At 40.9% G+C, this 23,780-nt stretch overlaps 1 long non-coding RNA gene across 8 annotated transcripts in view; it reads left to right on the top strand.

Moving 5' to 3' along the window:
• LOC147598695 (uncharacterized) overlaps positions 1–23,780 on the top strand; it is an 81,007-nt gene that overhangs the window by 26,966 nt on the left and 30,261 nt on the right. For 6 of the 8 annotated variants that reach the window (XR_015260275.1, XR_015260276.1, XR_015260274.1 and 3 more), the window contains 6 exons: positions 5,065–5,144; positions 6,375–6,640; positions 9,533–9,706; positions 14,015–14,105; positions 14,935–15,185; positions 18,473–18,586. This is a non-coding gene — a long non-coding RNA (uncharacterized LOC147598695). The remainder of the gene's footprint in view (positions 1–5,064; positions 5,145–6,374; positions 6,641–9,532; positions 9,707–14,014; positions 14,106–14,934; positions 15,186–18,472; positions 18,587–23,780) is intronic. The other 2 variants (XR_015260279.1, XR_015260281.1) reach the window with 2 other exon arrangements.

Genomic DNA, 23,780 nt, shown 5'->3' on the forward strand with positions numbered 1-23,780 from the left:
TCGGGGACAGTCCCTGAACAAGAAATCACACAGGCTATGCTGTGGTTGCAGTCAGGCACACAGGTAAGCTAGAGATGAGCTCTGGGCATATATTATTCAGCTGCACATAGCCCAGTCGTGGCAGCTGAGCGACCAGAAAAATGACCAGTACCCCTAAAATTATATGGGGAAAAACTGTACCACGTACACTTTGCTAGTGGGAGATGGGGTTGAAGAATATAATAAAGGATGCTCTGTATTACATGGGATGTTTGGTGAGCATGGCACTGACCGATAGCCTTAGAGGCCCTTTCGATGTCATGCCTTAATGACAAGCTCTCCCTTCCTCTCCCACTCGTTTCTTGAAAACTAGGGCAAATATTAGCACAGTGCTGGGCTGCTGTGTTTAGAGTGCTTCTAGCACCCGTGTTAGCTTGATTAAAACTAACATGACCATTTCTACACTGAGAAATGCCAGTGGCATGTCGACCATAAATTAAACTGAAGTTCTGACTTTAAGTTGTCTTGTAGTTCTGCAGCAGATCTGTTTACTCTGGAACAGCATAAGGCAGATGTCCACATCTTTGCTGATTCTTAACAGGTGACAGGCATTGACTTTAAATAATTAAAAGCCTTTAAAATAGTTCTAAAACAAGCTTTCCCCTCCTCTACAGACCTTAAACGTGAGTCGGCCTTAACCAGAAACACCCAGGATAATGTGATTCTGAAACAGACGGTCATAAACTGAGCAGCAGCTTTAAATGTGTGCTGTCATCATTACCTGAGACCAGGGAAGAGGCTGGAATAATTATTGCTCATGTTTACACTTCTGTATCTCAGTGGGTTATGTTCAGTCCCTTAATGATGATGATTAAAAACATACTGGACACACATAATAATTAGAGAGAGCACTTACCGTGATTCTGAAAGCGCAGAGGTTGCTTTGAAGTGGGACTGGACGCAGTGACTGCTGTCAAAACATCGCAAGAGTTAGGAGCGCTACGCAGCAGGTCGTTGGTAGCTGCACGTATGATAACGTGTCTATTTTGGTATGTATGGGATCTACCTTCAGTACCAACCTTACAATCACTTCTTGAACATAGAATCATAGAACAGGATTGACAGATTGAGAGCTCTTTCTCGATTCCGTGGGTGGTGGTGTGTGCCCGTTCTTAGTTGAACATCAGTGAGACTTCTGCAGCTTGCAGAAGGAGCAGGTTGATGGCGGGTGAAGGACTATGCAAAATGGTCTGCTTTTTAATTTATGTAAAGCCTGAACTTTAGTTTGTTTCTTGGTGAGGGACTTTTTGGAGGGTGGGGCAGTATTTAGGAAGAGGGAAGGAGGAGGAAGTTTGGGGTGGCAGCAGAGGGCGGGCACTGGTTCAGGCACTTTGTCCTGCCAAGGTCTCAATGTGGGTTTTGACATGAAAGGGAGTTCTCAAGCAGCAAGCTGTAAACCTCATGTTTTAGGAGTGTTTTTGTGGGTAAGGGTTAGGAGCATGTAAGGTGGAATGTATTCCTTTGTTTGTTTTTCCCATTTAAACAAACAAAATTTCCCTTATTGTAATAAGAAGGGAGGAGTGATGAGGCTTGTGCTGTAAAATTATGTTTGCTGGAAAAGTTGTCCTATTTCCATTACTCAATTTTGGCTCAAAAGGGGGGGCATGAAGGTTGGAGAGAACGCAGCTACTTTCTTGGAAGTATTTTTATGAGCGCTAGAGACAAGCCCTCTCAGGAGGCTGTAATTTAGCAGGATGGAAAGAAAATAGAGCATTCCCCAGCATTCCTTTGAGGCTCAAAGGGACTCACCTTTGGTCATTGTCCTTTAATTTTCTACACTATATCTGTTGGTAATTTTCTTTTCAACTCCAAATTCAGCTTCTCTCTCTGTGCTGATGCCACAGAGATCCACCTGCCTACGCCACTACCTTTCAGTAGTGTTCCTGTTCCCCCGTGTCCCCTTGCAGGTGACTGGCCGGCAGCTAATACTCAACGTGCCTAAAACAAAGTTCTTCCCCCTAGATCTGCTCTTTCTTAAGCGCTGTGGACAATATTACAATCCTGTCTGTCACTTGGACCTGTGGACGTTATCTTTGACCTGGATGCTTCTCTTGGTTCGTGCCTCCAGGGGATGTTGAACTTTTGCCACTTGTTTCTGCACAGCTTCTTTAAAATACTGTCTGACACTTTTGTCCCCTCTTGTGACTCACATGGTTGCTCAGGCTGTCATTACCATGCTTTTTAATCACGCTTAGAATGTTGCTAATTCTGGCCTTGGCAAATCCAAACTCACCCTGTTCACGCGTGTTCTTTATGCTGCAAAAACCGATCATTTGCCTCACCTGCCTGTCACCCCTCTCGCTGCGTCTCTTACAAGTCTCTGCTCTTGATCATTTCAAGCATACTCTGCTTGTCTTTGCCCCCAAGGTCTTTCATGCCTTTCTCCACTCAGCATATTTCTTTTGTAGTTAAGATGTCCGTTTTGGCCTCTGATCGGTTCACTATGCCACTCTCTATTGCGCAGTTTTTTCAAATCTGAAAGCACCTTCATGTTTTTTTCCTGTGCTGTTAAGGTAGCTTCTTTACTGTCTTTCCAGTTTCTCTTTAAAACTCCTTTCCTAAGATGGCTACAAAACCTTCAGAGCAGTGAAAATGTTGGTGTGCTGAGCTCTGTGATGACTTCGCAAACTTCGGTGGTTTCCATGGGCTCCCCTTGTCTGTAACATCATCTGTTGGGTTTTGGCTGGAGTGAAGACTCCTTTGTTCAAGAATCATCTGTTCGTGCTGGCTTTGCATGGTGTCTGTCGCTGTGGGTTACTGTCCCACGAAGGGAGTCCACAGGTGATATGGTAATACAAAATAATAATAATAATTTAAAAATCAAGCATCAATAGCACCATGTGTTTCTTGCCACCAGTCTGTTGTTACCTGTATGACACTGAAAAAGCACTGATCCTGGAGAAAGTTGCCAGGTTTTACTTGCTTCTGGAAAAATGTGGAGGAGTGGATTCCCGTCCCTACTCTGTGCTTCTTGCACAGAGCCTTTTCACTGCTCTGTCACTCATTAAATAGAAGTTAAAAGGCTTAAAAAGCAGGATGGCAAGTGGTAGGACCAGCATTACGCAATTCCACTTTTGGGTCTTCTGTCCACCCTGTTCAGACATCATTGCCAGTTGGTAGATAGTTTGGGGGACTTGCAGAAAATGAGCTGGGGTTTGTTTATGAGAAGAGATAGAGCAATGTCATGGGTCCACATCTGATTCCACTCTTTATTCCTGTTGGGATGTTCATTGGAGAAGCCTGTCATTGTACGCGGAGTCCACAGTGCTCTCTCTCCAGTCCTGGCCTGTGCAGGATAGATTCCAATGCATACTGATGGGGCTTTGCAGCACGCTCTGCAGCTATACTTCAGCCCACAGTCTCCTGAAGCTGCCAGCTGCATGAAACCAGTTTGAATAATGGGCCGAAATCCATTTTCTAAATAGAGTTTTGCCTGCAAAAAAGAAATCGGATGCCAAAATGTCAGGCTGCAAACTCCAACTGCCGCGCAGTTCTTTTTCCTGTAAGAAGGAACTGTGGTGAAAACCAAAAAAAGTAATAATCCAGCCCTGGGTCAGAACAAAGATCACTGGCTCTGCGGCAGCCAAGTGTGTAGCCCAAGGCCAGTCAACATCTTGAGCCTTCTGCCGTGGCTTTGGGACCTTTCACAAAAGCTGGGCACGTTTCCAGCACTGAGCTGTAAGAGGGACAGTTGACCCGTGTCGCACCTGGGGCATCTCATCCTTATTTCAGTTTCACATAAGGCTTTGTCTGGGTTTATTTTATTTAATGGGCTTTTATTTTTTTCTGTTATAATGTCACAGGAAGTTCTCGCTGTTCTATTACTTTTTTCCTGTTGGAACTAGCCTTAAAATAAAATGAATAAATAAATATATATACATACCATATAAAAATATGCAGACAGGAAAGCTATTCAGATCTGGAGAGGCGTTGATAACGCTGCTGATGAGGTTGCCAGTTTTCCCTGAACCTGAGCCGAACAATTCCCTGCCACCTCCCCAGCCCCTGGGAACTTAAGCGGTGGTGGTTGCAAAGCTTCTCATTCTGACTACAGGTGTTTGATTTGAAAGACACCACATGCCACGTTGTAATCTCATTTAGGAAAAGGGTAATTAAATAAAAATACAGATGTGTTACAGTCACAGTTCCTGAACATCTGAAATGCCTGTCGGTTTAAAAAGAGTAAAGAATAAATCTCTCTAAAGAAGCACTGTATCCCCTCATCTCTTGTAATATTATCCAATATTAGTATTTTAAATTAAGAAAGAAAAAGAGGGAGTTTTGAATGTCAACATCTGCTCTTAACCATCTCTTTATAGCAGGAACATTGTGTTTAAAAACAAACAAGATAAGAATGCCTAAACTCCCTTCATTCTGCTGCTCTGCATATCCAAATATTCCTATTATTTACTTGTTGCACATTCAGCTCCATCGTTTAGTGTTCAGCGCCATTTTCTTGAGGTAAAAATTATCAAAAACATTGCTGTGTTGCAAACTGGTAGCTAGACCTGCTCAGCTTTGTCATAACAAATTGGATAGTCACTGATCTTGCTCTTTTGAAATATGAACTTGAAATGTGGAAATGCCAGTATGTTTTGGACAAATTGCATGAAAACATTATTTTGAAAAAGGTTAGCCAGCTTTAAAATGGACTGTTCTCTGTTCAGTAGTAATGGTGATAGTAGTAATGGTAACAATAAACTAGCTACAGAATCCATCTGGTCTTAATCCAGGAAAATATTTAATTCCACACTTAACTTTTTAAGCATGTGCACATTCCTGCTCATCAGATCTAAGCATGTGCTTGAGCTCTATGCTCCAGCATGTGCCACTACTGTTTGTTTGAGTTATCTTATTTCTTTGACTGGCCGGAATAAACCTTTGGAATTAGCAAATGCTGAAGAATGGCTAATATATGAATTATCCAGTATGATTTTGGGGGGTCACAACAGCAGCTGAGTAGTGTTAGCCTGCTTGTTTGCTAGATGTTTTACAAGTTTTTACTGTTTAACCCTTTTTCTGTAGAGCTACGTGAGGGAAGCAGATCCTCAGCCGTGTGGGGAGACCATTGGCCTTGAAGGAAGACTGTGAAGATACCAAGCCTGGTAACTTTATTGTGAATCCTTCTAGTAATGCTTGGGATTTCTCTTAAAGCCTGAGCTCTTGTCATCCTACTATTTCTTTGAATTCGCATTTTTAATATACAAAAAAAATAAACCACAGCACATTTCTTCTTTGTAGAGATTCAAACCCACACATTTCTAGTCTTTGTGATGTGGTGGAAGAATGTAAAACATGATGGGATTTTTATGTTCTAGGCTCCAAAAATCAAAAAGCAAATAAAAAGTCCCCTACATTTCTTCTTTTTTTTTTTTTTTCTTTTTTTTTTTTTTTTTATTTTCAAGGCTTTCTGAGGCCTGACAGGTTTTCAGCACTTAGTGGTGACAATTCCTTGAGCCCCTGAAGCCTAGCTTATAGGGAATCAGATTTTTATTGAACTTTTTAGAAAATACATCCTTCCTTGCTGTGCTGAGCACTGTAGAAACACCACATGACAGAGGCTCAGGTTCAAGTCTGAACCATCTAAAATGATTGCCAAAGAGCAGGAACTACAGCTGCAATGAGTTTCATCTTCTCTGAGCCCATTTTGCAGCATTCATGTAGGAGCAGAGCCCCAACACAGCACGTGGCTTGCATGTATGGCTAAGTGAGACTGGGGGTCTGAGTTTGGCTGCCAGGGGATTTCTCAAGGCTGCCACGGTGTCAGCACGTGCAGGGATGCTACACGTCTGTGTGTGCAGCCATGTGAAAGCACCAGCAAGCAGAGGGAGCAGAGATTCCCAGCAGGCCCCTGAGAGCACTGATTTTCCAAATAGAATAGTTGGGTTATTATTAAATGCCTACACAATACATGAGAATCCTGCCATTGTCTCAACTGGTCTTTGAATTGGGGGCTCTTAAATAGAGGATATGCTATTCTTCTTTTGTTCCACATTCCCATAATGCTTTTAAAAGAAAAGAAAGCAATGAAACCAAAACACCAAACGTGAAATGTGATGTTGGTTTTACCCTGAAAGCCAGAGGTGGGGAGGGATGGTTAGCCAAGACTGAAGTCCTAAGTTTTGCAATTTCTTTCTGAAAGATATGTCTGTATGTCAGTAGCAGTAAGCAAAGCAAAATGCACTAGCTAGACCAGTGTTCTGTTCACTTGCCTGGGGCCCCAAATGAAATTTAATGAGCAAATGTAAGATTTTAGTGCTTTGGAATGGAAACTTTATAGTAACTTCTTTCTGCAGCCCTTCTTAAGTGATGTATCATGTGTATGTTTTGTGCAGTGCACCCTGGATGCTGAATCCAGTTCAGCCGCTGTGCTCTGTCCTACCTTTTCTCTCTGGGTAGGACAGTGTCAGCATGGTGCCGTGCCTGGTCATCGCAGTGAGGTGACAGACCAGGCTGCATGAAGCCATGGCCTTCCTCTCGCAGGCTGGAGCCAGGTGACTCTCCATGTCACAGAGCAAGCTGGTGTGAAATGCTGTTGTGGCTGGAGTATCTTCCCTGCAGCTCCCATTCAAGTGACTTCTGATGCCAATGGCTAAGGCAGGTGCGGGCATCTCTACTGGAGTTTTTTGGTTTTTGTTTTTTTTTTTTTTTAAGTCAGGGGATACCAAATCATGTTCAGGGTTGGCTTATAGAGAGCATATCTTGACTTGGGCGATGGGAGAAAAGAGGCATGACTTCTTCCAGTGCTATTTGCTCTTATTCTTTGGGTCATTCTTCAGCTTTAAAAAAGAGAGATCTCATATGGGATTCTCTGTTGTTTTTGTTTTTTTTTTTTTTTTTGCAAGACACAAATTCATTTATTTCTCAAGGATTTATCTGTCAGAGCGTGTTTGACTCATTAGTTGGGATGCAGAACCAGAAAACCAGCTCCTTATTTTAAATATCCAGCACCTCTGTTCCCTGCACAACAGTAGGTGAGGAATGCATGCTCTCCTCTGTTGCCAGAGTGTGTTTTGCTGTATCTGACGTTTTCAGTTTCTTCATTATGATGGTTCACAGAGGCTTGTTGTAAGCTGTTCCTCATCTCTCTTCAAGCATGAAAATCTAGTCTTGAGGGTTGTGTTTAGAATCAGATCCTATCAGTAGCTGTTGGCAGGAATGCACTGAGATGGCAAAGGGTGCTTTACTTTTTCCCCAGCTCCCTGCCACTCTTTCCCATTAGTACCAGCTGGTACAGCCCATTTTTTTCTGGGATTTTCTGCATGTTACTCAACATCTCCAACATCCACTGCTGTTAGCAGATGAGGAGGCTGAACAACTTTCAAGAGATACTTAGCATCTTGAATTCCATCTAACCAGGGGAGAAAAAAAATCCTCTTTACCTTGCAGAACTGACTGTTCCAACTTTATGTTCTAACAGCGTGTGCAGATGGTGTGCAAATGGCCAGTCAAACATGGAGACCTCTCTCTAGGGAAACACATAAAAGCCAGCCATGATTCTTATGCTCCTTGGGTACCTTTTGTGTGCTTTTCCTGGGTTAGAGCCCAAGATGAGGCTGTCTCGCTGTGCATATTCAGCCATGACTACTGAGGACAGAAAAAACGTATACTCTGTTTCAAAAACCACGTCTCTGTATCGGTAAAGTCTTTAGAGTTCAGCCAGTGAAAGATTCCCCCATGATAATAAACCACCATTCATTCTTCTTGCCTCCTCACGCGTGTGTTTATTTCTGTTTGCTCCTTTCTTTTTTGCAGATGGCAGATAAATCTTGTCAGTGCTTTTTTGGCTTTGCAGTCTCTTCTCAATCATCTTTCCTTTTGTATCTCCAGCAATGTGCAAATCTGATGGTTTGCTATTTTTGCTAAGCATATTTCTTTTCCATGCTGTCTCATTGTCTAATTCTTGTGCTTTTTTTTTTGCTGGGTGAAAGAGGAGACAAATTTCCAGTAGGCAAAAAATAAACCATCTCCAATTCATGAAAGAAACGAACCCTTTTTCATCACTGCTATAAAATGTAATAGTTTGAAGTGAGCTCCTTGCTAAGGTTGGAAAACTGACCAATAGGTCCCTGAGAAGTATCTTGTGATGTGTGTTGGATCAATTGGAACTGTATCGCACATGAGGAGAACAATACTGCATGAGCCCTTGAAGAGGAGTGAACGCAGATGACATTTTTATTCATTCTCAGCCAGATTGCTTGGTATTGTGTCCTTTCTGTGAAAAATGACACTCTGGCAACAGGCCACTGACTGCAAAACAACTTGGCGTGGGTCTCCTGTTTGTCTCAGCCTGAGCTGAGCATCACCAGAGATGCCAGACTGCTAGCCACAAGCTGAGAGTGATAAAGCACCATCTTTCTTTAATCAGCATCTCTGCCATTTTTGGTGGAAGATCCTTGAGGGAAGAGGGGTAGTTCCTGGCTGTTTAGATCTTTGGTGGCATCAGCGATGGTAGTTTGTTCTCCCTTTGATAAAAGCATTAGTTCTTCTGGCTGAGACTGGCAAGCTTGGTGCGGTCTAGCCAATGCTAAACAAATTATTTTTCAGAGCTTCTGATTCTGTGCTTCCCATCTCCTTATTCTTTTCCTGCATCTCAGAGAGGTGGTGGATGCCCCATCCCTGGAAATGTTCAAGGCCAGGTTGGATGAGGCTCTGAGCAACCTGATCTGGTCAGAGATGTCCCTTGCAGGGGGGTTGGACTAGATGACCTTTGAAGGTTCCTTCCAACCCTAACCATTCTTGATTCTATCTTAAGTGGAACCCCCAAGTGATTAGGAAAACAAATCTGATTGACTTCCAGTTTAATCTGAACCATCACAGCTACTGCAGTGGGTACTGACATAGCCAAAACCCCAAAACCCTGGGACTTTTCAGAGGGCAGCTCCGCAGGTTGTCTGTGACTGGGAGCTTTCATGAGATGACCAGGTACGCTGTGGACAAAGTGACACTCAGCTATGTGTTACATTGCAGCTGCAGTCTTGGCATCAAAACTGGGTGCAATACTGGGGCATTTCCACCATTATCCAGTAATCCATAAATCATCTTGCCAAGGTTCCTGTTGGGTCTTTCTGGCTTCTAAGAAAGCAGTTTAAATGGAGAAAGTGGAGGAAGATTGTCTCCTTCAAAGCACAACAGTTTAATCATCAGTTTCATAGCACACCCAGATATTTGATTCAAGTGAAATGGTTTTTGTTCCAGCCAAGAGCCGTGGTAAGATATATGTCAGGCACCACTGTGCACTAGGAGATAGTGGGCTGAAAATTGGGGTGTGAATTTCTATTCTGCCCACTGGAACCAGGCTCTCGCTGTGTGCCTACTGCTGTGGAGTGGGCATTTCCCAAACTAACTGGTTGTGTTTTTCCAAAGTCAGGACAATATCTTTGCTTTCAGCTCTGATGCAGTGTGACATGTACTGTAGGACCTGTCATAATTCATGAAGTCAGTTCTGTTTCGATGTTAATAAGTCCTTAATCAAGTCATTTGTTTCATCCAGGATGTCGCATTTAGCAGTGGATTGTGAAATGCTTGAAAACTGGAATCATAGGAGCATTATTTAATGCTAAGTGTTATCCGCATCATATCTGAAGCTGGAACATGCCAGGAAAATATCCTTCACATTTTGCAACTAATACATCCGAGCTTTCAGGATCAATCCTGAGTTGGCTGGGTACGTACGTTATTTCTCTCTGTTTGTGTGCAGCACAATATTATATGCTATATTTGGTAACTCATATTGCTTATTTGTTACCTATTTTCCACGGCTGGTTATTTTGTTTTATAAAATAATACTGTGCAATGTTGGACCAATCACTTTAAACCCAGATTGGCACTTTAATAGAAAATAACTGAAATTGAAAACTAGTAGTCTTCATTCTAGTCTGTTTGTGATATGTAAGGAAAAAGAAGAGATGTGAGCCAAGCAGCTGCTGGTGGGATTAAGTGGGAAGCTATCCAGAGAGACCAGGTTTATGATTATCATCTCCTGTTCTTGATGTTGTCTTCAAGAGGAAAAGAGCTAAGGGCTAAAATTGTATCTTTAATGTCTAGTTCCTGTAAGTCTTTTCCACTTACAAAGAAGAAAAGGAAGCCATAGTGAACTCATAGCAAATATTGCCCAACGCTTTTTTATTCTTTATTTAAATTACATTTAATATTGGGCCTTTTTTTTTTCTTATAAGCTTGTGTCTGTCTGCGAATAGATATGTTACATACTGTCAGTGATAATAAAAACCATACCTGTATATGTGACATATGTTGCTGTACAGGAATGTCATTATATACAAAAATTCTGCAGAGTAAAACATTGAAAAGTCATTTATGGTTTTTTTTGCCTTAGGGAGCTGTTTACATTTATACTGTAAATCTATCTTACCATTGCGTCCCTGTGAACCAGACCCCTTGTAGTAGGTACTGTTGAGACCCAGAAGGAGTCCTGGACAGATCTGTGAGGAAATTGGGTTTTTTTCCTAGTTTCTGTCCTGAAATACTCAGTAAAGATTGGTGCAAAAAGGGAATTAGAAATTATTTCTTCAGATTTTACTCTGTGTTTCCACAGGCTCTATCAAAATGAATCCTTCCCAGTTCCAGCTAGTTGATCAAAAACACTGAATGTTTTAAGGATCCATGTTTTCTGCAAAAATTTTATGTTCTTCTTAAAGCTATTTTTCACTATAAAATATTTTCTTTGAATTTAGTCCAAGTCATAATGAATGCTGGAGCAATTAAAGTATCAGCCACTATAAGGAGTCTTGGGAACACAGGAGACAGATAGGATCAGGACTTAAGCTACCAAAATACCTTTAATGAGAAATAAAGGTTTCACAAACCTCAGTTTCAAACAAAATAGTTGACATACGCTAAGCTCCAAATACTAAACAACTTCTCCTGCCCTCTCCCACTAAACAAATAAAGATCTATGAAATATTCAAACTTTATATCTGCAGGAAGAAAGAAAACGCTTTATTTCTATTTAAAAATTTTTGGCAGGTGCTCAGATATTTATGATAATCCAATCATAAAATGACATGGAAAGGTTAGTGGGAAAGGTGTGGTGGGAATTTTGAGTATGACTTTGTAAACTGTCGCATTTGTTAAATCTCAAACTTCAAATTCTAGCCAGACTTTTTGTTCACTTACATGTGTTAAAGTGTAGATGTTGTGGGTTAGGAAATTCTTAAATCAGTCGAGTGTTTATGTGTAGGGCTGGATGATGCCTTTACATACTGCAATCAATTAAATTCCTTTTATTTAATTCTTGTAACTATTACCGTTAAAAAAAAGGAGAAAGAATAAGCCTTTTAAATATTTTTCATTAACACATACTATTAAATGGGTAAGTGCCCTAAGTATGTTTTAATTTAATTTAGATTTAACAGCAGCATTTTTCCCATACTAATTAAATGCTAGTTTGTTATTAAGAAAATATTTATTGAAGTTGAACTTGGTGATAGATACATATCTATCACATCACTGCTAAATCTCATTAAGTAGTGTTTTAATTGCAATTTGTTTTTAATTACCATTCATTAAGCATATTATTAAATCTAAATTGCATGCTTATGAAAGACGGGTTTGCCAATATAAGTGGCTGAGGCCCTTAACTGCCGCCGTAGTTCCCATAATTTGAGGTGTGTAGGGTGAAAGTTTGATCTGTTTACATTATTTCTAACAGCGTGTCCTCCCTCACTGCCTGTTTCTCCCATCTTTATTAAATAGAATTAATAGCATCTGAGCCAGTCAACAGATGTAGAAGGAAAATAGAGTATGAAAAATGGTGACAAAACAGCTCTTTGGGCAGGGAAGCAGAGAGCCAGCAGGGAGGAAGCTGATGCAAAGAGAGAGCACAGGCAGGGAAAACAGAAGTTAAACAGGGCATTAAAACCAATTATCTAAATTAAGAGAAGTAGAGGATGGGGACTGGATGCCTGAAGGATGCAGAGGAGTATGGGTAATGATTTGCAGAGCTTTTTCTCTTTGGCTTATCACGGCAAGTTTGGCCAGAGTCTGTCACCGTTACCATCTGATGACAGCCTGGTGGCTTTTCAGCAAAAGGAGTTGCTGGTCTCCGTCCCCATGGTGCACAGCTGCCGGCGTGGGCTGGCCTTGCCCCCGAGACTGGGACAGAAGCATGTTGCATAGTGGTTGTGCAATATCAGTTCACAAATGAGAGCTACAAAAAAAAGACCAATGCTTTTCAATTTTTTTGTGGTACATGACCCTAATTTTTTTCCAGAGCCATTGCTGCCCCCCCTTTAGAAGTGCTGCTTAAAGCAACAGCTTTATGGGATGTGTGAGCTTGCTTTTCATAGTCATGTTTGCCAGATATCTTAGCAGTAGTCCATGAATCTAAGGCAAGCTGAAAAATCCTGAAATAGAAGGTTTTTCCTTTCTAAGGATATCAGTTCTTCCAACAAAAAGAGTCTATTGAGTTGTCTTTTTAAAGGCTGGGTGTTTTTTTGAAATCTTGACAGAAAAATCTTTTGGAGCTTTTCATCTAGGAATGATGCTGTCTTTTTGCCAGAGAGGAGGAAAGGCTGGGAAGAAGGGTGTGAGGGTGCTCTTCTGATGGAGACCAGCTCAACATATCTGGTTAGCAACCTGGGGAGCTGTTCCCCAGGCAGATGGAGGGGTGGTAACAGACAAATGCATGGTCCCCTGTGGGGTGCAGTGTTGGCATCCTTGTGGGATGCCGGTGTCTGACCCTGTCAGAGCACCTGGGAGGGAGCTAATGGGGATGGGGGCTGTTGGGCAGTGCCATGGAGGTGAAAAGACAGTTGTATGTTGGAAATAGCTGAAGTAACCTGAGGTATTGCAGACTTTCCCATGGGCTGGATAAGGAAACGCAGTCAGGCTCTGTACACTGACACTCTTTGGCTCTGGTTCTCCTTCCATTGAGGAGGGGTTTGTGCCAGGTTATCTCCATTGATTCCAATGGATTATCTCCAATTCACAGAGCAATTTAAATCAAATGCAGGACTTCTTTTCTCCTCTTTCCAATTCACGAATCTCTTTCAAAACCTTCTGTACCAGATGTTACAATTGTAAACAAATCATCCTGGCAAACCAAAGTACCTTCTCGTATGTCTGTGTCGCAGAAGGCAAGGTCCTAGCATCGATGCCTCTATCTGCCTCTGGATCTTCTGCTCATAAAACATTAATTATACAACGGGTTTTTTTGGCAGATGAGTCCCTTCCATGAAAAAGCCATTTCCATGCCGGTACAACAGAGCTTTTATATGGACTGTTTCAGTCCACATTGTGCAACCCTTTTGCACAATGATTCGTTATGCTATCTTGCTTCTTGATATGCTGAATCATGGGATGACACTTTGCCAGCCTCTTTATATGCCAACAATAACTTACTCACGTTTCAAAGATAGAGAAGGCTGCAGAAATCACTACAGCACAGGAAGCCTGAACAGTTGGCTGAGGGAAGTTCTCAGCAGGCTTTAAACTCCTCCAGATGGGTGGGGAAGTTTACCTTTCAGCTCCTGCTCTCTTTGGATGGCTGTAGGAAGTTGCATATGGCTTCCACTTGTTAAAAAGCTGGAGAAGGCCCAGATTCCTGCTCCCTCCAAGCAGATAGCCATCAGCCACTTCTGTGCTGTGACCCCTTAGCTGAGAGAATATAAATCATTCCACCTATCCATGGAGCACTATCTGCATTCAAAGACTTGACCTAGCAGAAATGTGGAACCGTGGAGAAAACTTTGGAAATATCCATGTAAATTCATCAGGTGGCTGCTGTGGGATTTCCTGATGCCATCTCCAGCATGTCAGTGTGCGGAGGTGGCTAAATTAAACCCTTTCCTACTGCAGTAGCCCCAGCAGTATACACTTCTGCATGTGTTCTTCCATTACTCCCAGGTACACTGGGTGCTGGGTTACAGTACAACTGCTTTTCCATAACTCAGGAGTCTGGTGATAATTTCTAACTTCTATTTTAAAAATTAATTTTTAATTTTCTCTTTGTCAGTTGTGCATAGGATCCTTGCAGAGGCAAATGATGCTTTCCCTTGGCCATTCTGGAGTTCTTTCTGATTTGTTTTTGTTAAGAGTTTCTAACTGTAAGTATTTATCTGATCACAAAGAATTCAGAATCAACTGAGTATATTCACAGCTGTTCTGAGAAAAGCGACAAGATTTTGGTCTGAAAGGAATTCATTACACTGCTTGAAAACAGGGTTTTTAAAGAAAATAGTCTTGCATTTTTTAGAAGTATTCTTATTTGAGTACTGCATTGTATTTCCCAATGTACTTCAGTTCATAGCACAGCAAGCATTTGAAAAGGCACTGGTTTTCCTGTGAAGACACTAACTCTGAATCCCAGTGAAAAATTCTAGGTTATGAAGGAGGTGTCCTGATAGACCTTAAGGGTGCATTTGCACATCTGATTTTAAGTGTAATTACTGCAGCAATTTCATATACAAAAGTTTCCACTATTTTTAGGTATTATTACCTGACTAGCACTTCTCTTACGACAGGCAGATTTAATGCCTTCTTTTTTTTTTTCCCCTTGTGTTTATTCCATGCTCAAATTGTATGAGAATCTGTCCATATGCAGTTAGGCTTTGATGTGAGATGTAACAAATATCAGATTTTAAAGAGCAGCATGTACGTATTTGTCTGACATATGTATGTATAGAAAAGGTCAAGGGACTTACTGTTAATGTTTTTATTCAGGGTCGTGGGTATGTGAAACATTCTTCATATGGATCCTATATTTTCTATAACTTTTATATCTCTGCTTTGCTATTTCTAGTTTGATATCTCAGCCATTCTTAAGTGTCCTGCATTATTTTTCCATGCATTTATGTGTTTATTAGCTTATGTCTTCGTTCATTGTATTTCACCTTCTTGTCTCCCCACCTTCTCTCATGCCATATGATTTTGCAGGGCTGCCCTGCCACAGAAATGGGTCGGACAAGTTACAAGAACTGTAGATTGGTTGGATGGGGATCCACCTGGCAACACCACCACACTAATGCAGGATTGGGAAATTTGCCCTACAGGAGTTTGTCTTGATTAAAGGCTTCAGTCTGTCTTTGCAACACAAACATAGGAGCCCCCATGCTGCTCTCTGAAATTTACAGCGTATTTTCTTTTTACTCAAGCATATTGAAGCAGAACAGAAGAAAGGATCAAAGGTACCGTAGTGTTTCTATAAACAAGTACTACTTAGTTTGTTTTTTTTTTTTTTAATCTTGGGTTTATTTTTTTCCAAACAAATCTTCTAGGCACATTAGGCTCAGATTTCATTTTATTGCCAAATCACCAGCTGGCAACAAAATCACATATGTCTGTGTAAATAAAGTAGATGAGAAGCTGAACAGGAGATTGGGAGATGATTCAAGCAGTCATATTGGCTTCTACACCTTAAAATTTAGCTGGTTTATCTGTCTATTCAGCAATGTCCTGTACAGACCCCTTTTCAGCATGAAATAAAGAATTACCCCAAGCTGAGATTTTAGTCTGTGGTTTTCCTCTCCTCTAGTGAATTTACAGGAAAACAGATAATTCTCTGGAACGATAACCCAAAAATTCATTTTTTGTTTGCTCATGAAGTGATGACTAATCCACTCCCTGTTACTCAAATATAGGTGTAACTCTTGTGATGACTGATAGTATTATGAAGCATTTTCACTTTGAGGGCCATGTGATCCTTCCTTTGAAGGTAATGCAATTTTGCAATTGGCTTGAGGGCTCTATTACTGCCTATTTAGTATGTTTGGATTTATTTAGTGATGAAACCTCAAAATTGATTAATTTATCTTTAAGGTCAATGTTGCTATATAGCCCTTCTCCATTTGTAGATAGACAATGTCATGGTCACCTCAGTTTGCAACTGTAAATTACATTTCTTCATGCCACCCCATAATTCCCAGAATGAAAAAAAGCTTGACCATTATTATTAGGCAAATATATAAAAAAGTTAGTAATCGTCATCCTGCTTCTAAAAGCAGATGAATTAGATCATCTTTCCACACAAATGAGACAGTTTTCCCCATACAGTCATGAAAAATGGGTTCATTTTGGCTATGCATATGCTCTTTTTGGGTCTCTGGTGAAAGAAAATTTGAGTTTTGGATAACTACTGAAGAATTAGGATGTTTGGTTGTATTGGTATATTCAAGTATATCTCATCCAGGGGAGATGTTCCTTGACAGAACTGGGTAAGAGGATTCCCTTTGTCAGAGCAGTGGCAGAGGAACGCTGCAACAGCTATCAAGGATCTGTTTGCAGGGGCAATTTTGCCCTCAGTCAATAAACTCGAAAAGAACTTCTACTTAATGAGTGAGGAAAGCGCTCCATTGACTGGGAGGTGGAGGACGAAATGAAAGGGGCTAAGTAGTAAATAGGCTTTGTTTTGTGTTGAAACTTTTTAATCCTTCCCTTTTCCATAACATCCTCCTGTTAGGAAATATCAATCCCAGCTGACTTCTTGAAGCTCTTGTGCCTACTACAAATTACGCTTTTTTCTCTCAAGGGCTCCAATTCTACTCTTTTTTCTTAGCATTTCCCTTGAGTTTGTAATGCAGCCTGGACTGCAATGTGGGGGAGAAGAGCTTCAGTTTGGGAAATATCAGTCCATACTCACTAGCTGTCTTTTTCCCCAAATTGGACAGAATAGAGAATGCTTCCTGCCCCATACAAAATCATCTGCATAGAAAGATAAAACTGGAGTTAACAAGGGTCAGGTTTATGACAGGGAAGGAAGGCTGCTAATGACCATTATCTATGCCACAGGTTTAACTTCATTACTTTTGCATTAAGTTCTTAATGCCCAAAGCAATAAGCAAACTGAGTCCTGTTGAACTGTAGTAACCTAATCTTCTCTCCAAACAAAATAGAGGGGAAAGCAGAGCCATTTGACATGGGCTTTATTTCATCTTCTCTTTTCCCACCCCCCATTCACATATTATCTGTGTTGTGAGTTTCCTTTCCTCCGCATGGCCTTTTTCTTTTTTCCCTTTCCTTCCTTCCTGAGTTTTTCTGGCTGTCCAAAGTGGTATTTGGTGCAGGACGTACCCTGATCCAGAGGAGTTAGGCCTTCTGTAATAGCAGGTTCGGGGTTTGTCACATGGAGAAGTCTATCCTGATAATCTTTTAGAATCCAGAATTATGCGAACTATGTACAGAATCAAAAGCTTTGAATTTCAGAGATAAGACAAACTTGAGCTGACTGTAACATTGTGGGTCCCAGTAAGCCAGAGCTCAGTTCTAGGAGAGCAAATTTGCTGGGTGTTTTGAATGTGATCACACTTTTGCAGGGAGAGTGGAAAGTCTTGGATGATTATATCTGAATGTGACTCATGGGCATATACCAGCCTTAACTCCAACCATTAATTCATCTTCTGCCCATTCTCCAGTTACGATGCCTGCTGACATTTTTGGCTCTGAGCTTGCCCCACTAGATGTGCAAACAGTTTACTTTCAGTGAGCAATGAAAAAACACCAACAGAGAATTAAATTGTAATTCATGATTTAGAATGAGATCAGCATTTCCGTTGTTTCAACTCTTTTCCTTCTCACTCTCAACTTTGTCAAGCAAAAATAATGAATTATCCTCTTCTGGAGTGACTTGCAGACTTTTGCTCTGTGGCTGGAAAAGGAAAAGCCAGTGAGTAAGACAAGGGAGAACAAACGGATTTCCTAATACATGCAATTCCCAGACCAACAGCCTCAGCTTTTGGGAAAAGCTGAAATCAACAGTGCATCTTTTGTTTGGGTCCTCCAACAGAATGAGAGGGAAGGAACCAGTGCTGGCAGGAAACTGGTGAAACCAAGTGTCCAGGGTGTAAGAAATATATTCTGCTTATAGAAGGAGTCTCATAGTGATACATGCCTGAGAAATATGATAGATTAGATAGACAGAAGAAAATAATATAAACTATGGAGAGTTAAACAATGAACGTGAAAACCTATGAAAAAACCCTATCAGCAATGCAATGTAATATATTACCATAATCCAATATTATATGGTAACCTTCATATGAGAACCTTGCACTCTGAGTAATAAGTGCCGAAGGCTGAACATTTATCTTGTGACCCGTTCCCTGTTCAGAACGATCAGGGTTACCAGATATTCTGGACTCTGTAAAAATTGTCCCTCCATAATAATATTTTCTTGCCATGCAGCACAAAGGATTTTCGTTTCCTTGCCCCTTTCTGTCTTGGAAAGGACATATCAATGTTTTTTTTTTTCTGTAGCCAGGAACCCAACTACTCATGGACAGAAATGTCCATGAGTGTTACAGTAAGGCTTGATATATCAGTCTGACAGCCGTCATCTCTTTTAAGAAGTGCTATCTCCTCTCTACAGACCTGTCTACTCCCTGACTGCTTGGCTTGACTCTATGGCTGCTTTTTTGGCTTGTAGCAGTCACAGATTCTTCTTCAAATTGCTAACATGCTTATCACTTTTCTCCCTTAGGAGTTATTTCTTGTACTTGTAAAATGAGAGAGCCGAGTGAACTACAGAGCATGTCAATTCAAACTGCTGGGAACGCCACAAGTAGGAAGGAGTGAATGGTGGATCCCACCCCAGGTATTTGTAAATACAAGCAAATTAACTGATCTCCACTGTGTCTTTGGTCCTGATTTGCTGAGCTTTGCCTCCCTTCCATGAGAGGGAAGAGAGGGTATTTTATCCCTGCACTGGTCTTTTTAAGATTACTGGCTATCAAACTCAAATGTCTCCCACTTTGGTAAGCTTCTGGCCTTTCCCACTTCTCATGCTTTTTCCAGCTGGTAACATTTCTGGAGTAAGAACATCTCTTGATGTTTTTCAGCTTGCCTGGAATTCACAGAGAACCCAAATTTATTAAGATATCAGTACTGAGTTCTGCAAGAGAAAAAAAAAAAAAGCCGTCCGCTCTGGTAAAAGAACCTACTCCTTTCATAAAAGGAATTGAGAGGAGATACACCCTTTAAAATTCTGATTGTGATCTCCTTTCAGACATGGGAAACAACTTCACTGGGTGCCAAATTGGGTATTTAGCCACTAAAGGCCTATTTTTTGAACAAACAAGCTGCCACAGTTCCAAAGTTCAGGGTGAAGAGGACTTAGGGAGAAGCAACACTGTTTTCTACGAGAGCAGGGCAGATCAAGGAGCACTGTGCAGTGAACTATATCTGATTCAACACAGCCTGCAAAATTAAATTTTGTTCGACTTAAGCATTTAATTACTGCAGATGTTCAGGAGATACTCTGTGAAGCATCACCTAGTGGGGCCCTCTGGACAGATGCTGTTTGCTTTGACACTCCATCTGTCACTTGGAAATTATCACTGAAGCTTTAACTAGCATAACCCTGCAGGGCTGGCACCAAGGCATGGCATGTAAGAGGTTAAAAATAAGGTCAAGGTCATTGTATGCTCTGCATGCTAGGTCCGTGAACAACACAAAAGCTTCTGTTTTGATCTCTTCAAGATCTTCTAATACCAGTGATACTGGCCGTTGTAGCTTGTTAGAGCTTTACATTCAGACTGTGTTTTGGAGATGAGCAAGATACGGAAGTAAATAATAGGTAGGGTTTAAACCAAAGGAAAACTTGGTAATTTTATACCAGCAAACAGAGATATGTAGTATTGATATGAATATGGGATACCCTCTGGGACCTACCCAGACAGCGTAGTTAGTAATTGGCCTCAGGGAAGTATGATACCTTTGAAAGACATTTTCTTTTCGTGTTGCCGTTCCTCAGGTGTTTGTCCACGTTTCAGGAGGAGGAATTCTGGAGACAATGAACTAGACTAGTAAATAGTCTAGTTTACCATGACTGTAAAATCTTGTTAAGCTGAGACCATTCTTGCTCCTACTATGTCTGAAAAATCTATCCACACTGAGGCCTTTAAACAGCCTTAACAGTGGTGCTGCTGTGGTAGAAGTAGCAGGATGCCTTGCTCTGCACCCCCTTGTTGATGGTGGCAGTCAGCTCTTGCCTGGCACTGCTGTTCTCAGCCTTGTTAGTAACACGTATTATGAAGCCAAAGGGTACAATAGACCTATTCATTTTGATCCATTAAATAACGCTTAATTCTGTATAAATACGATTTCAAATTCCCCTCAGAAATTTGGATCATAAGATATTGACTTTATCAGCTCCATTTATAATTCCATAGAGAAATCAAATAGATTTGGTAGGCTGTGGTTTCCATAAACTCATGTTGATTGCTTATAGGTTTGTCCATTTCCATGCTTTGAGGTTGACATTATTCCTTTGGTTCTTTCTTTTCATCAGTCTTAGTATCAGAGTAATATATCTGTTTGTTATCTTTTAAGACATTGGCAGAACATCAGGTTTATTTTCTAGAATCTTCCTTCTTCCAAGGCATGCTGAAAACATTCAGTTCCCTGTTTGGGAACTCTTAAATGGAGTTGCTTAGGTGTGTTGTCTTGAAAAATGTCTTCCTCTGGTAATAGTCTTTTGCATTTCAATGTTAGCTCTAAGCACAAATTCCATTTTAAGACTCCTAATACACTTCAGATTTAGTCTATTTTATGCTTTATCCTACTGGCTATATAATTTACCTTGATTTTATTAGATTTCAGCAATTTGTTAGTGCAGATTAGTTATTTGACCACTATCATGCCATCTCTTGATTATTTGGTTGTGGCATCTGGGGCTGTTAGTAAGATGTTCATAAACAATTCCCAGTCATGTTTGGTCAGTGAGACTTTTTCCCTCAACTGAATGCCCATAGCAATTTCACAAAGCTGAAAAACTTTTCAGGGCTCCAAGTATTTATCATTGCCAGTTTAGATAGTTTGATCTTGTTGTGTGTAACAGGTGTGGTTGACTCATAATGAGTTGTACTTAGGTTACCAATATTTGTTGGGTGACCAGTTCCTTTGTTTGTCAAAAGAAACTTGTACAGGTTTTCCACAGCCTGGTGACTTTTCTGTCACGTAGTTTACAGCAAGGATATTTAGTAATTCTAAGTGGGGTTAGCATTGATCTCTCACGGGAAAGCTTGAGGTTAGTAGATTATCTTTTCATCCTACACCTCATAAACAAACAGCTTTTGTATTAGTCACCTTGCTTTCTAACATGATGGTGGGAGATGCCAACTAATATGCCATCTTGTTGCTTTTTCTGGGTCATTAATTAGGAAGTGTTCATGATAGCTTGTTTGTTTGTTTGTTTGTTTAATTGTTAGTGACTTGGTTATAGGTAAAGCCATTTTTTCCGCTCAATTTCTTCTAAGACCTGGGCCCTATCTAAGTAAAGTACAACCATTGATTTAAACATTCAGTCATGCAAATCATTCTACAAGGCTCAGTAATAGCAGCTAGGTCAAATTAGTGCTCGTAAATGACTAATTCTGTTTCCTTTTGTTTATTACCCAGGCTTTTGGCATTGGTGTATAGCTAATTAAATAATTTCTTCTTCCCATGCTCTTGTTCCATTCGGTTTCTTCCTGACCATAGTCTCCAATGGAAATCCATCAAGGAAGGGTTTACCAATGCCACTGTTTGCAGTTGATGGTTGAGTGCTCTCCTCACTTCTCTGGGGTCCTTCCAAGTGAGAGCTGAGCAAGAAGCTGCTACTGCCTCTGCTATTCCTGTCTTGCATCTAAACTGAGAGCTGAGAGGTGGAGGTCAAGGGCTCCCTTTGTGGCTTTTCTTTTGTCCTACAACATACAGTCATGTCTGGCTCTTCTCTGTCCTCCTGAAATGGCAGATTATTGTGCTTTGACGTTTTTTGATCCCTACCCCTGTTGAAAGAGATGTCTGACTTCAAGGGACATCAGGAGATCAATTAGGCGTGTTCAGTGTCCTTTCTGGAGCTGCTTTTTTCTTATATCCTGACTTAGGCTTCCACGTCTGATTTCTGGTACTGCTTCTCCTTTACACAGATTTTGTTCCCTTTTTCATCTGAAGGAGAATATTTTTTTCCTATTAAGTGATGGTGCTGCTGCTCCTTATCCCAGGATTTAAATAGACTAGCATTTTTTCCCCTGTTTTACCAGCACTAAATTCACACAAAATAACAGAAAACCGAGCCCATACACTGTCAAACAGAGACACTCTCACAGCGTGGTGACCCTCTTTCTGTCACCTGCCATATTTTTTCATGCTCAACCTACAGCTGTGAAACTGTTTTTTCCTCCCTCTTCAAACAACAAAGTCCAAAGAACGCTCCTCGGTTTGATGCCTGTCTCAATTTGCAGAACATCCTTGGAAAGAAATGACATCGATAACAGCGAGAGAAGAGTCTTCGTGAAAGCAGCAGCAGCAGCTTTTCATTGCCAGCTCCTCCAGTGAGTCTAAGCTAATAACAGCCATGCTGCAAACTTTATTTAATTTGTATGGTCCTGTTCCAGAGCCTTCCCATTGACTTTAGGGGCATTGGATCGGGCTGCATGGTAGCTCCAGCTTTGCTTTATGACTCAGTATCACTGTCTTGGAACGGTCTCTGCCAGATCAGTCAGATTTTCCATTAAAATGTCCACTGAGGAGAGAAATGAGTGTTCAGCTAGCTGCTCGCTAGTAGAAATGTCTGATTTTTCACTTGTATATTTTTCCCAAATAACTTTCTCCTCTGTCATGAGAAACTTCTGAGTTTCAGGTGGGACAATTCTGTGTCTTACAGAGAGAAGAAAATACCTACTTGAGTCTTTACTAGCTAGCCCTGCTTATTTTGTTTGAGTGTTCGTTCTGTCCTTTCAATACGCCTCCATGTTGTTACCTGAAATGAGAGGAAACTGATTTTTTAAGAGTAAAATGTGCAGACCATAGTTCCAGTTAATCTTCCGTGATAGCACTTGGTATTGTGTGACTAATTGACTTGTGACTAAATGACCGTAAGAGTAAAATAATTTTAGCCTAACACCATAAAAACTAAAGCTATGACTCTGTAAAGCAGTACTTGTTATGAGCTGAGCATGTACTCCGTTAGAGAAAAGGAGACTGTTTACATTACTGAGCTATAGTATATACCTGCCTCTTCCAGTATACATGATTTACAAAGGTTGCTTTCTTTGGCTTGTATTTTTTCTATTTGAGGCAGAACCAGACCTGAGTTTGTAGTTGGATTTGTGTTTTATTTTGGTTGTTTCGTTGGTGGAAATGATTAAGTGTGTGAAGTTAATCTGCCCATGCAACACTTCTACTGCCACTCTGCCTTGGTTCCTTACCTGCTCTGGGATTTCAGTTGCTGATCCATCCGTACTGTGCTCAAAGCAGTTCAGCCCCAGGAAGGAAGGGGATTAATTTCTCTTTATACAAGTCAGTGTGTTGGTCACAATTGCTTTCCAGCCTCTTGCTCTAGCAGGCAGGGAGACACACAGAGCTATAGAAGGACTTCAGCTAACTGGAGAAAATGTGCATATGTATGTGAGAGTGGTAGCTGGAGATACACAGATGAATAGAGAAGTTGTAGAAGAAGGTAATGAAATGAATGAAATGAATGAATCATCTCCTGATATCCATCTCACCATCTTCCCCCCTAATTACAGGGAAAGGTGGAAGATTTCTTGATCTGAGCAAATACAGGTAGTGATATTAGCAGACATACCTTCATTGCCATCATGGGAATGAGGAAAACCCCTGCTAGTCACCCCTGGGAATGCAGACTTTCACTTTTGAGATGGAGTTGTGTGTGAACAAAGAAAAGTTGAGATGGATGGACTGAAGTCACAGAGCAAACCATGGCATACTGTGTTGAAATCAGGACATGAGTGGGAAGAACTTCCTGCATCTAAGTGCTCAGAAGAAGGAAAAACAGAAGTAAACAA

The sequence above is a fragment of the Chlamydotis macqueenii genome, chromosome 16 (assembly GCF_036417535.1).
Source record: "Chlamydotis macqueenii isolate bChlMac1 chromosome 16, bChlMac1.mat, whole genome shotgun sequence".
NCBI classification, from domain to species: Eukaryota; Metazoa; Chordata; class Aves; order Otidiformes; family Otididae; genus Chlamydotis; species Chlamydotis macqueenii.